The following is an 11199-nucleotide window of genomic DNA, read 5'->3' as shown; positions in this document are numbered from 1 at the left end:
GAGTAGGACATTCGGATGGAGCCGCTTCGCAAAATAATCAGAATCGGCCGTAGGCACAAGGAAGAGTTTATGCTATGGGCCAAAGGGAGGCGGAGGATGCGCCTGGCGTGATCACAGGTACGATCTCTTTACGTGATCATGCTGCATATGCTTTATTTGATCCGGGGACTTCGTATTCGTTTGTGTTGGAATAGTTTGTTAAGTTAACCAAGATTAAATCGAAACCGTTATGAGTAATTCTGCGTGTTACCACCCCTCTAAAGGATGAAGTGTTAGTTTTACTAGGATGCGCAGGTTGTCGAATAGTTGGTGGTGGTAGAGAAAAGGTGATTGATTTAGTGGTCTTAGCGATGTATGACTTTGATGTCATTATCAGGATGGACAGGCTCATGAAGCAAAGAGCCGTGATGGATTGTAGTAGCAGGATGATCCAATTTAATTCAATTGGTCATTCTAGATATGAGTTTGTGGGAAGTCGAGGAGGAACCTCGATCCCTTGGATTTCGTCGCTAAAGGTGACTAAGCTGTTGACAAAGGATGCCAAGGTTATTTGGCAAATGTGGTTAACTCATTGGTCGAGGAACCAAGGCTAGAAGATATAGTCGAGGTGTGTAATTTTCCCGATGTCTTTCTTCAGGAATTGCCAATATTACCACATGAGAGAGAAGTGGAATTTGTGATTGAGTTGGCCCCTGGGATGGAGCCAATCTCCAGAGCACCATACAGAATAGCTTTGTCAGAGTTAAAAGAGTTGAAGGTGCAGATGCAAGAACTGTTGGATAAATGATTCATTCGTCCGAGTGCGTCACCATGGGGAGCACCAATGTTATTTGTGAGGAAGAAAGATGGTTTGTTGTGTTTGTGCATCAACTATCGGCAGTTAAACCAAGTGACCGTCAAGAACAAGTATCCGTTACCAAGAATTAATACTTATTCGATCAACTGCAAGGGGCTTTGGTACTCTCCAAGATAGATTTGAGGATGGGCTACCATCAGTTAAGGATCAAGAAGAAAGATTTACCGAAAACGGCATTCCGTACGCGTTATGGACATTATGAGTTTACCGTGATGCCGTTTGAACTAACTAACGCCCCAGCTGCTTTTGTGGATTTGATGAATCGGGTATTTAAGGAGTTTTTGGATCAATTCGTCACTGTGTTCATCGACGATATTTTGGTATACTCGAAGAGCCCTGAAGTGCATGAGCGACATTTGAGGATGGTTTTGCAAACCATGAGAGAACATGCACTTTACGCCAAGTTTAGTAAGTGCGAGTTCTGACTCAATCGAGTAATGTTTCTTGGACATGTGATCTCTGGGGAGGGAATATTAGTAGATCTGACTAAAATCAAGGCAGTCACAAATTGGCCGAGACCGATAACAGTGACAGAGCTTCAGAGTTTCCTAGGCCTGGTAGGCTATTATAGATAATTCGTGGAAAGGTTCGAATGGACGGATAAATGCGAAAGAAGTTTCCAAGAACTCGAGCATAAGTTGACTACCACTCCAGTGTTGACGATACCATCGGGTCCTCGAGAATATGAGATTTACAGCGATGCGTCGCTTAAGGGATTAGGATGTGTTTTAATGCAACATGGAAAAGTGGTTGCATACGCATTGCGACAGTTGAGGCCTCATGAGCTAAACTACCTGGCTCATGATTTAGAGCTAGCGGCGATCATCTTTGCCCTAAAGATTTGGAGGCACTACTTATGCGGAGAAAAGTTTCAGATTTACACGGATCATCAAAGGTTGAAGTACTTATTTTCCCAAAAGGAGTTGAACATGAGACAACGCCGATGAATGGAACTTCCCAAGGATTACGACTGCGACATTTTGTACCACTATGGGAAGGCCAACAAAGTGGCGGATGCACTTAGTCGAAAGTTGAGTATCGCGGATATGATGATTAAGGAATGGACTCTGCTCGAGGGAGTAAGAGATCCGGAATTTAAGTTTGAGGTAGGTTACCTCTCAAATTTGTTGGCCACTTTAAGGATCGAGCTAGAAGTTCAAGGCAAGATTAAGGCATTGCAATCTACGGACCCGGCCATTCAAAAGATCTTGCAAGGAAATGTAGATAAGAGAAAACCTGACTTCCAAGTGACTAAAGATGGGACGTTAAGGTTTCGTGGATGATTGTGCGTACCTGACGATGTGGAACTCAAGGAAGAGATTTTGTCGGAAGCACATCGTAGCAACCATAGCATTCATCTAGGTAGCACTAAGATGTATCAGAATTTGCATCAACACTTTTGGTGGAACGTAATGAAAATAGACGTAGCTAAGTACGTAGCTAAGTGTTTAACGTAACAGCAAGTGAAAGTGCAACATTGTAAGCCTGGTGGACTGTTGCGACCGTTGGAAATTCCCGAGTGGAAATGGGAGCATATCACGATAGACCTCGTCATGAGTTTGCCAAGAAGCCAGAGGGGCAATGATTCAATTTGGGTTATAGTCGACAGGTTGACCAAATCAGCACATTTTGTGGTAGTACGAAAGGATTTCGCAATGCATAGGTACATTGAGTTGTATATGCGACAAATAGTTTGTCTTCATGGAGTGCTAGTAACGATCACGTTGGATCGAGACCCCAAGTTTGCCACAACCTTTTGGAAAAGTCTTCAGACGGCTATAGGGACGAAGTTGTAATATAGCACAGCCTATCATCCGCAAACAAATGGTCGGTCTGAGAGGACCATTCAGATGCTCGAGGATATGTTGCGAGCTTGCATGGTGGAATTTAAAGGAGGATGGGAAGAACGGTTACACCTCGTCGAGTTTGCATACAACAACAGTTATCAACAGAGTATCAAAATGGCATTGTTCGAAGCGTTGTATAATAGAGCCTACAGAACTCCGGTGTGCTGGGATGAGGTTGGTGAAAGGAGTATAACGGGTCCATAACTGGTTCAGCAGTCAGTTGAGACAGTTAAGATCATCCAAGAAAGGCTTAAGACTGCCCAGAATAGTCAAAAGAGCTATGTAGACAAATGGCAAAGGCCTTTGAAATTTCAAGTGAGAGATAATGTTTTCCTCAAAGTATCACCAATGCAAGGAATTTCGCGATTTGGCAAGAAAGGAAAGCTATGTCTAAGGTATGTAGGTTCATTTCAGATTTTGGAACGAATAGGGACTTTAGCCTATTACCTCGCTTTGCCGCCGAATTTGGCTCAAGTTCACAATTGTTGACACATAATTTTTAGCTCATTTTTTTTATATTTTCAAAAATTTTAAAATTAGGACTAGGAATCTTCGCCAAGTCTAGAAACCTATTTCTAAACCAAAAAAATAATTTTTTTAGCATTTTTCTGCATTTTTTTAAATTTCTTTTAGTCAAAATAGGTGAGAAAATCAATAAAAATAGCAAATGGAATAAAAAAATTCCATAAAAATAGTCATTAGTCTTATTTTAAATCCAATTTCATGAATGCATAATCAATTTTGAAAAATCCCAATCGGGTATATGTTTTTCCCAAAATTGGGCAAAATTAAACCCGAATTGAACCAAAAATACAATTAAATTTTTTCTAGTCATTTTTAAGTCATAGTGTCTTCACAACAAATGATTCTGGGACCTTGAATTGCATAATGGTCGGTCCAATTTCACAATTTGACATAAAAATAAAAAATCCCCAAAATTTAATTGAAAAATAAGAATTTTGAATCCAAATTTAGAATCGTGCCCAATATGAAATTGTCGAACCATGAGGCTATCATTTTTAGGGTTAATCAAATGTGGGTAATCCAATTTTTGGCATCAATTTTGCCTAATCAGGTCATTAGGACATCAAATTGAACAAAACCCTATTAACCCGAATATAAAAATGAGAAAATCTTGGACACAATTATAATAACAATTGGGGCAAATCATATATTTGGGTTCGGAATGTGATGGAGAATTCAATTTTGGGGTTTAATTTTGGAAATTGGGTCAAAATTGAGCTTAATTGGCAAATTTAGATCAACCCGGGTTTGCCGGGTCGATTGGGTCGACCCGACTCGACCCGGGTTATTCATCTTCCCTACCCGACTCGCCAGAATACAATAAAACCCAGTTCGTCCCCGCGACTTCACCGATCATTTCCGGCTAATTGAACACGTGCAAATCGATTTGGCCAGCTGGAAAATATTCAGCTGGCACCAGATAATCACCCTAACCGATTCAAGGTCGGTTCCAACAAACTTTGGGCGGGATTTTTGATCAACAAAAAATGAAAAAAACTTAAAGAGAAAGAGAGGAACCTGTTCGACGAAATTACCGAGAGAGAAGAGAGAGAATGAGCGCGAATTAGAGAGAAATTTAGAGAGAGAAAGAGAAGTAGAGATCCCCAGGTCGAACGATCATCGCCGGTCGACTGATCGGTGCCGCAAATCAACCATTTCGAGAGAATTTCCTTCTCAGGCAACCAGAGAGAACTTGACCGTGAAGGTCCGAAACCGGGCATTTTCCGGCATACCGAGACCTGTTCCGGTGAGGCCAAGACCACCAGGAGGAAGTATAAGTGTCAGGGAACGATACTATAGGCGCAGATCACTTCAACAATTTTGTTTGATCATCGGACGAAGAAGGTAAAGTCGGCTCACGGTCATTTTTTTAAAATTTTTTCCAGAATTTGGTTTCAACCTCATGTGCATGTTTATGTGATTCGTTGATAAATCTTGACATTTTGATGTTCATTACTAGTTTCTAATCATGCTTTGTGTTACTTGATTGCATTTTGGGCGTTAAATGAGTATGAATTGAGTTGGTCGTGCATAAAACCCCCTCACTGGAGTTCGGATATCCTCGCCGGAGCGTCGCCGTGACCATAGGTTATCCAAGTAGGCTTCCTTTCACTTTGTTTGATGATTTAATGCTGATTGGAACCGATTTAGACGGTTAGGGCGATCGGTATGATGATTTGAATGCCTGAGAAATAGATTTGATTAGTTTGCAAATTAGGTTTTTTGACCGAGTTTTTTCGCCGGCCGGTGAACGTCCGCCGGCGTTCCGAATAGGTTAGATTGAAAATAGAATATATCAACTTCATCGTGGATCAGTTAGAATGGTCAAAAGGTCGCCGGAGGCTCGTCGGCGACGAGCTCAAACCGGCAGCCTCTAAAACAACAAACTCAGAACAATGCACACCACCTGCTTGTGAAAATGCCCCAATGAAGAAGGCCAAAAACGGTGCCGTTTTCGCACCGTGTCCGCCGGAGACAATGACTAGAGACCGGCGCCGGCGACGTTCGGTTCGGCCAAGCTGAACCGGGCTGTTCCGATTCGTTTCCCGGCGGGAAAATTCAAAAATAAAAAATAAAAATAGAAAAGAAAAAAGAATAAAAAATTAGAAAATTCATAAAAATTCAAAAAAATTCAAAAAATTCATAAAAACTCAGAAAATACAAATAAAAAATAATTTTTTAAGAAAATCAATAAAAAATTGAAAAATTGGAAAATTCATAAAATTTTTTCAGAAAATCATAAAAAATCAATTCTCGATTTTAAAAAATATTTTTCGAAAAAAAAATCAAAAATTTTGAAAATTCACAGAATGGTCCAAAAACATCGTGGCCAGCCATAAAAGGTGAAATTTGAATTTTCGGAAGTGCCCAAGTAGCATTTTTAGAAAATCCCAAATTCAGGGGTTGTAACCCATAAAAAACCCTAAAACCCTAAAAATGTGTAAATCATGAAATAAATAAAATTTTAGAGCTTCATTAGGGTTTTGGTGTTTTGATTGATTTTTATTTTTAGAGACCACTTAGGATTGATTGACTTGATTGACTTTGATTGTGCATTTAATACTTGTTTGGTCTTTCCTGCGATTAGAACGGATAGGATTAGTGGGTAAGCCTCGGAAATTCGCATGACACGTTAGACATCATATCGTTATTAGGTACCGAAAGGGCGTTAGGGATCTCGATTCGAGATCAATAACGTAACCAAGTCCCCGTACTCAGAATCTCTGGTTCGTAGGATCGGGGTATTTCTCCTGTACCTCGATTAGGTTTCTAGTCTACCTAACAATAATGACTAGTGGCGACTCCAAAATCACAAATCTAGAATAAATAAGAAATTTCCTTCCATTGTCACGTGAGGTATGGTCTGGGAGAGACTCTTACACGGAAATACCTCCTTAGCGCGCAAATCCCGAAAGCCCCTAAGAAAAGCGCGGCGCGACAGGCTTGGGGACTCCGCTGGGGATAATAAACCTTTTCCAAGTGGACTGAGGCCTAGATATAACGATATGCTTGTGTTTTGTGCTTGCAAGGATCCCAAGTACGTCCCGCTAATGATAGTGTTAAATGGTTTTGCAGGCGGGTGTTATAAAGGGTGTTATCTTTGCTAACCCTTGTTTTGCAGGATGGTGTTGGGATTGAATGTGTTTTGAATGAATTTTAGAAGTGTTGTTTGGTCATTAATTGCTATGCATGTCTTTAAACTGCTTTAGCACTACACCATTAGCATACACCACCCGTGGCCTAACTCCGGCTACATTTAGGATTACCCTTAGGAGGTATGTGTTTAGGCGGTACTATGGGCTGATTGCTCATGGGATCGTTTAAATACAATGCCGATCACCGAGGTGGAATAATATTCCATTACTTTAGGCCGATTGCCTATTGGAATGGAATCCCTTGTCCATTAAGGTGATGACATTGAGCATTTAGCATATCCTACCCTTTTTAGGCGTCAAAACCTCACTGGTTGCATTCGCTTGTCTTTGTGGTTGGTATACCTAAAACCAATAAAAAATATCATGGTAAGCAAGTATCGTTCCATTCCATTCTTTTACAATTATGCATATTAGTTGGCACATTCTTAAAAAATACCCAAATGACATTCATTGCTTGGTCTAAATGCTCTTTCATTTTAGAATGCATGATTAAGGCGTCATATTCCATTTGACCATTTTTTCATTTTTAGATGAAATGTATAGGTTCATGGCGGATTTCTCATGTAATTCAAATGCTTATTCATTTCATTGTGTTCGAAATTGTAAATCATAGTTTAGGACTTTATGGTCTAAATGGAGTATGACAAAATGGGCATTTACATCACACATTGAATTTGTCCATGATTTCAACTATATGCTCTTTTAAGGTTTAAACGGATTCAAAATGACACTTGCATTACTTCCGAGGCATGCAAATGTATTTAACCTCCGTCTTACCTTAAAAGAACATATAAGCGAAACGTGGGCATTAAAATCAATTAGTAATCCATGGTGAATAATAATCACTTTCTTCTACATGCTTTAAATCGAAATGGGGAAACTAGACATACAAGTCATTCCTATTCCAAGGAAGGAGCTTTTGGCATGGTGGGTAAACATGACAAAGGACAACAAAGCATATGTAAAGGAAAGGCTCGGGTATTTGTTCAAGCTCATCAACCTGGAGTACCAAGTGAGTCTAATCCAAGCATTATCCCATTTCTGCGAAGTTACCGCTGCCACATTTCAATTGGGTGAGCATGAAATGGTACCTACACTAGAAGAATATAAGGCAACCATTGGGATTGATTTCAAGTCAAGAACCGTTAAGCTCCCAGTCGGATTGAAACCTACAAGTGTTATAGCTGAATTTTTAAACTTGAAGACCCTCAAGTGGAAAAATTGATCAAGTCGAATACCGGGAGATTTCCTCTATCATACTTGGTGGATAATTACTCCAAATTGCCAAAAGAAACGGGAAACACTTCCGCGAGAGTCTTTATTTTGGCCTTCTTCGGATTCATTTTATTTCCCACATCAAGGACGGGATTGAATCCTCTCATTACGGTAATTGCTAGGCAAGCTTGCCTAAAATGGGACTTCTCCAATATGCTCTTGGCGGAGACCATCATTTCACTGAACAAATACCAAAATCAACAAAAGGGTGTACTGCAAGCTTCAGCTGGGTTACTTTCTATATGGTTTATCTCCTATATTCGGTCTTGGGAATGTTATATGCGCATTCGAGAGATCGACTCATCTACCAACCCTATTGAGAAGTATTTGAAACTCCAAGACAAAATACTAAAGTACTCTTTACATGAGTGGGCAAACTTCATTAGAGCATTAACTCCTGACCAGCTTCAAATGGAGAATTCAATGGCCGAAGATAGCGGAAGCTCAAATTACTACCCAAGACGGTAATTTTGTGCCTTTGCTAGGATTGAGTGGTGGGACTGCTTATTGTCCACTAAGAGTCATGTGACAATTCGGAATGGTTCAACAAATTCCACCTATTTGGCATCCTGAGGAGTTCACATTTGAGATACCGCAAGGACCTATACCAGAAAAGAAAAGTAAAGAGCTGCGAACAAGGGTTGATGGGATCGTGAATTCTTTGAAGAGATCAACCAAGCAAATAGTACAATTGCCGGAAGATTTGGAAGGAGAAATGAAGCTCTTTTTGGCATCTAATGAGTATATAAGGTGGTTGAAGGCTAAGCGAACAATTGACGTCGAACCTTATGTACCTTTGAGTGTTACAACTCATTTTGATGAGCCGTATATCCCAGAGTACATTGTGCCAAGCACGCCAGGTGTAGAGCCGTATGTTCCCGAGGAAGTGGTGATCGATGTGGAAGAATGGGAGACACGAGTCAAGGAGTATGAAGAAGCTGAAGCTACCTTAGCTAGCAAGAAGCCTAGACTTGTTTAAGCTAGTGTTTCCCTATTTTGATGAATAGCATTGTAATAAAAATTGAAACAATTACTTAATAAAGTTTCAAAATATTTTTGTGAAGAATCACCATGGATTACGATTCTTTGAATTGTATGATTCTTCGAGAAAGACATTGATGAAGAATTTTATACAAAGCTAAGGCTTGTATGAAATTTCTTATCCTTGACAATCTCATGAAATCATACAATTAAAAGAATGTAGGATTTCATGATCATTTTACTATACTGATATCGGGTCTTTTTTTGGCGGAACAGGTTGTTTAGCAACGGAAGGTAAAAGACCTCGGACTCGCCTACAAGTTAGAATGGCGAAAGAAGAAACCCGTGCTCGACTAGTTGAAGTCGAGAATCAAATGACCCAAATGGTTGCAATGATGGCGGAAATGAAGGCTTTTATTCTCGCATCTCGAGGATCTTATCCTACTACTCCAAATGTGGGAGCTTCAAACGCTACCGAAACACCGATTGAAGACCCAGTCAGAAACAAAGAACCGGTTCAAGAAAATCCTCCAAAAACTACACCTGAGGTAGTGAATTTGGAAGAGGATGATCAAACTAAAAAGGCATCCAAAACAAAGGATGAAGAAGAGGCCAAGAGATTGGCCAAAATTGAAGAATGCCTAGCAAGTCAGGGCTATGAGCTTCAAAGGTTCGACAAGTTCTCACTGTATGCAATGGTGGTTGTTCCAGAAAACTATAAGGAACCGGAATTCGTGAGCAAGTATGATGGCACTGGTTGTCCCAAAAGCCATTTAAAGTATTATCTCCGTAAGATGGCAAGATATTTAGACAACACGCCACTTCTTATCAGCACATTTCAAGATAGTTTGAGAGTGGCAGCCCTTGCATGGTATACAGCTCTCGACATAGAAGACTTCACTGAATGGGATCATTTGGCGGGAGAATTTCTTCGCCAGTACAAGTTCAATATTGAAGTACTCCCAACTAGAGAGGATCTCGTCGGGACTGAGAAACGGATGAATGAAGGGTTCAGAGCCTATGCTCAGAGATGGAAAGCTGTTGCCTCACAAGTAAAGCCCGCCATAAGTGAAGACGAGCTCATTGAGCTCTTTCTAAAATCATTGCCAACTGAGTATTACAACAAGCTTCATGTATCAGGCTGTCAGACATTCACCATGTTGGTTAAAGTAGGTGAGAGAATTGAATGGGGTTTGAAAGAAAAGAAGGCTCAAGAAACAGTAGCATGAAGGCCTTACCCCGGGAAAAAAGACAAAGAATCCATCCGAGAAGTGGCTATGGTGTTGAGCCAAAGTACTAATCAAGCATCATTTCCGAAGCAATCAAATATTGCTCGGAAAAATTCAAGGCAATTCGAGTTAAATAAAAGGCCCGTGAGGCAATATACACCGTTGCTCCGACCCCTATCAAAGCTATTGCCAATGCTTCTGGAAATGCATTTGGTGGCCAAGGGAAGTACCGAGAGACAATCCTGCGAGATTTTCTTGGTATGATGAGTCAAAGACTTGCGCCTATCACATGGGAGAAAGGGGACATGATGTGGATAATTGTCCCATTCTAAAGTACAAGGTTCAACATCTTATTGACAAGAAGATATTGAACTTCCAAGAGCCCGAGCCAAACTTTCATCAGAATCCTCTTCCTGAGCACGATACAGTAAACATGATCAAGGATGAGGAAACAGTGATCGAGTCCAATGATGAAGATGAATATGAAGTCAAGATTAAGGCTTCTCGATTAGGAGATGCTCGCTTTCATCAAGAAGCACTCCTAAAAGGCGAGATTGTAGACAACTTGGGAGAAGACTCCAGAAAATATAATTTCCAAGTGAAATATACCCCACCGCCATGGGCATCCCAAAATGAAGTAATTGTGCCTGATGGCTGGGGTGGTATGGACGATGAAACCAGTCCTAAGGAGAAAGCTCTACCCAAGAAAGAAATGCTTCAAGATAAAACAGATCAGGATGAAAATGAGAAAGAAAAAGTCCGTCAGGGTGAAAGGCGTTTCACCCAGAAAGCGGCCAAGGAAGGCGAAACCATAGACTTTCTTGGTCAAGACAGCGGTAAATACAATTACCGTGTCAAATATACTCCACCACCATGGGCGTTAAAAAATGAAGACATTATACCGGATGGATGGGGTGGCATGGATGAGGTCCCGATCAACCAATTGAATCTCGAGGAGAAGGAAGATCAGGAAGAGAAAAAGAAGAAAAAGACTCGCCGAGGTGATAGGCGATTTGTTCGAAAAGCACGAAGACAAGGTGAAGTTGTTGATTATCTGGGTCAAGACAGAGGTAAATACAATTACCGTGTCAAATATACACCTCCTTCATGGGCATTCAGAAACGAAATAATCACGCCTGATGGTTGGGGTGGAATGGATGCTGACGAAGCCAACAGAAGCATGGTATCCATGATTACACCATTTCTAATCAAACTTGACGAGGTAGATAAATATAAGGAGGAGGAAGGTCCCATCACATCAGTTACTATTCAACTTCCCATTGATCAGCTGAGGATCGAAGAAGAAGAAATACAGCTTGTGATCATCACTC

This window comes from Syzygium oleosum, unplaced genomic scaffold (assembly GCF_021117445.2).
Source record: "Syzygium oleosum isolate NSW1041296 unplaced genomic scaffold, Sole_v2.1 Sole_v2.01, whole genome shotgun sequence".
NCBI classification, from domain to species: Eukaryota; Viridiplantae; Streptophyta; class Magnoliopsida; order Myrtales; family Myrtaceae; genus Syzygium; species Syzygium oleosum.
This window is presented reverse-complemented; position numbering follows the sequence as displayed.